The sequence below is a fragment of the Papaver somniferum genome, chromosome 3, assembly GCF_003573695.1.
Source record: "Papaver somniferum cultivar HN1 chromosome 3, ASM357369v1, whole genome shotgun sequence".
Taxonomy (NCBI): domain Eukaryota; kingdom Viridiplantae; phylum Streptophyta; class Magnoliopsida; order Ranunculales; family Papaveraceae; genus Papaver; species Papaver somniferum.
In genome coordinates this window covers 120,056,732-120,060,401 of record NC_039360.1, presented here as the reverse complement: position 1 = coordinate 120,060,401, position 3,670 = coordinate 120,056,732, and positions in this window count along the sequence as shown.

Genomic DNA, 3,670 nt, shown 5'->3' with positions numbered 1-3,670 from the left:
GTTATTGCCATCCCTTAGATCCCAGAAATTATAACAAGTAATGAAATCCAGCCCTTTTAAATACTTCTCCATACCCAAGAGCAATCTCTGCTCTTAGAGTAATGGAGGGGAGAACAATTTTTGAAATACTTGCATTTCAAAATTTTAAAACATAGATCATTTTGGGAATGAACTAAATTCTAAGCAGTTTTAGCGAGTAACACTAAACTAACATGATTGAGGTTTTTAAACCAAGACCCCCTTGAAATTTGTAGGTACAAATATTGCCCCGATTTTTCAAGTAGAGTCCACCAGGCCTGGTTTTACCCCACCAGAAATCCCTTTGGGATTGTTCTATTTGATGTATAACACTGTCAGGAAGTGAAAAATGTTCATATGATAGACCAGAGAGGCCTTGAGAACATGTTCAACCATAACAGACCTATCAGCTTGGTTTATGTTCTTACATGACCATTTTTCTACACGCTTATCAAAAATGACTAGCTAGGTGAATGAAAGAGTCAGTTTTGGACTTAGTAATCAAAAAGGAATACTCAGGTACTTTCAATTTATGGAAATCTTCTTCACATTCAGAGTCATGATAAGCGAAACAACAAAACTAGGGTCTAATTATGACTAAAAAAGCAACCCGATTTATCAAAGTTTATGACTTGACCAGATATAACACTGAAATCTTTAATAAGGCTCATAAGATTCTCAGCTTCAGAATGTGAAGCTTTAGTAAAAAAACAAGACAATCATCTGCAAAAAGCAGGTGACTAATACTTGGAGCATCTTTAGTAACCTTAAAACCGTGGATCAGGTTGCAGCTTTCAGCATGCATAAGAAATATGTACAGGGATTCCATGTAGATAATAAATAGTTATGGAGACAGGGAATCTCCTTGTCTCAGATCCCTAGTTGGTCTATAAGTTTTACATTGAGTACTGTTTAACATTATGGAAATGTTCGTAGTGCTTATGCACTGGTAGATAAGATCACACCAACGTTTCGAAAAGACAAAAGACTTGAGAACATCAATGAGAAAAGGCCATTCGACTCTATAGAATTCCTTAGATATATCTAACTTGAGGCCCATCACTCCCCACCTGTCTTTTTTCCTCTTCCTCTTCACTAAGTGGACTAATTCATGAGCAATTATGACATTGTCATGAATATGTCTATTTGGGACATGGGCCGCTTGAAAAGGGCTTATAATCTTACTTAAGAGAGGTTTCTTTATATTTACAATGATCTTGGATATGATATTGTAATTAGCATTACATAGAGAAATAGGCTGAAAATCCACAAGCGACGACGGGCTGTTAATTTTTGGAATAAGAGACAGGAAAGTATGGTTCATCTCTTTAAGCAAATGTTTGGAATTGAAGATACTGGAAATAGTCTTCCAAACATCTATTAAAAGAAGATCCATATTTTCCTTGTAGAAGCCAGGGGGAAAGCCATCCGGCCATGAAGCAGTCCAGGGAGTCATTTGGTTAATAGTGTCCGTGACTTCTTGTTGAGTAATAGGTTCGAGAATGAAATCATTATCCTCCTCAGTGATACATGGGATAATTTAGTTAAGAAAATAATTATTTCTATAGGGGTTGGAACTAGTGCCTGTAGAACTAAAACGGTTAACAAGGAGAGTTTCAGGACCTGGTCTATCATTAACCCAGTGACCATTATTAGACTTAAGAGCATTTATATGATTGAAGTGTTTCCTTCTGTTGAACTAGCCCCTCTAGAATTATTTCTAACGGTGTAAAGATATTAGCTTGAATCTTAAATCAGGTTTCATCTAACGGTGAATATTGATTGCTTTGCTCCAAATTTATCAAATCTTGATTTGAAGACTATATAAGGGAGAACTCTAGCAACTAGGAAACCTAATCCCCACACCTATACTAGTTGCGACTAGAGTCGATTCTCCTTTAACCTAGTTTTTTCCTTAAACCATTATAGGTTAACGACTTAAAGACTTCATTGGGATTCTGAAGCCAGACCCAACTATTTTCTCTGTAGTTGCTTTTCTGATCTTACTTTGTTCTATCATATTGAGTACTATCTTCTCTAAGATTTGCTCGAGATTTATCTCGGATAGGCAAGATATAAAAAGTAGTCACAAATCTCTTCGTCTCATTCTTTGTGAATCCACAATAACTTGTTCTACTACAATTGTGAGGTGATTGATATTTCTAGGCTGTTCTCCGGGAATATAAGAACAGATTATCAATTGGCTCATGTTCACATTGATTTATCAAAAGACGGAACAAAAACTTCGTAGGTATTTCTGTAGGAGACAGATTTATCTATTCTAATAGACTTTTCCGTATGAGACAGATTTGTTTATCAAGTCTTCGACTTTGGGTCGTAAGAACTCTTAGTTGTGGGTGAGATCAGCTAAGGGAATCAAGTGCGTAGAGTCCTGCTGGGATTCAGAGGCGTAAGGAACGCGACTACACCTTAATTAGTGTGAGATTGATTAGGGCTCAACTACATTCCAGTTCGAAGTTAACTTGTAGTAGGCTAGAGTCTGTAGCGGCTTAATACTTTGTGGTGTTCAAATATGGACTAGGTCCCGGGGTTTTTCTGCATTTACGGTTTCCTCGTTAACAAAACTTCTGGTGACTGTGTTATTTCTTTTCTGCATTATATTTTGTATATAATTGAAATATCACATGTTGTGAGTAGTTCAATCAATTGGTAGATCCAACCTTTGGTTGTTGATTACAATTGATTGACACTTGGATATTGTTCTTTGGTACCATCCAAGTTATTTCTCATATTGATCCGGCTCATAGATTCCTACCCGTTCGATTGCAGATTGATTTGAGAATTTGAGATATAACTCTTGGATATATTTTCCTTGATTGAGTCTAACTGTCTAGTTGACTCTCTTGGAATTATATTGGAGTTAGTCCATACATATTGCCTAAACGAAATACTGGTTCTGGTTGTTAGACCCCCGCTTTTTCACTTATACAAGAACCAATTTATGAACATAATTTCACGGTTTTCAAAACAAGTTCGCATACCTTATTTCATTAAAGTTCCAGGGACTTAGTTTGCAAACTGAGCTCGCAAACGAACCTGAGTTCATGAGTATGAATTTCATACTTACCGAATTTAGAACCTAACCACTGTGTTTTCAACTAGAGTATGCGAACCACAGTTTCGCAAACAGAATACGCGAACCACAATTCCATACTTGGCCTAGTCTAGCCGTTCGCAAACAGAGTACGCGAACCACAACTCCGGACCTTTGGAAGTTAACCCCGTTCGCAAACACAGTTCTCATACTAGGTACGTATACTGTGTATATCCAGACGTTGGTAGTAGTTCTGAAACTCTCATTTAATCATTAAAACATCCTTAGAAGACAATAACAATAATATTACACATACCACTAGCTTCAAGTAATTTTCAAGTGATTAACCGATCAATACGAAACTTCCCAAGTTAACTAAAAAAGCGGGGGTCTAACAACCTCACCCAATATTTCGCTTAGCAATTTGTATGGACTAACTCCAATATACTTTCAAGAGAATCAACTAGACAGTTAGACTCAATCTTAAGAAAAGTATATCAAAGAGTTATATCTCAACTTCTCAATTCAACCCACAATCAAACAAATAAGAATTTGCGAGCCTGATTGAATATAAGAGAAATAACTTGAACGGTACCA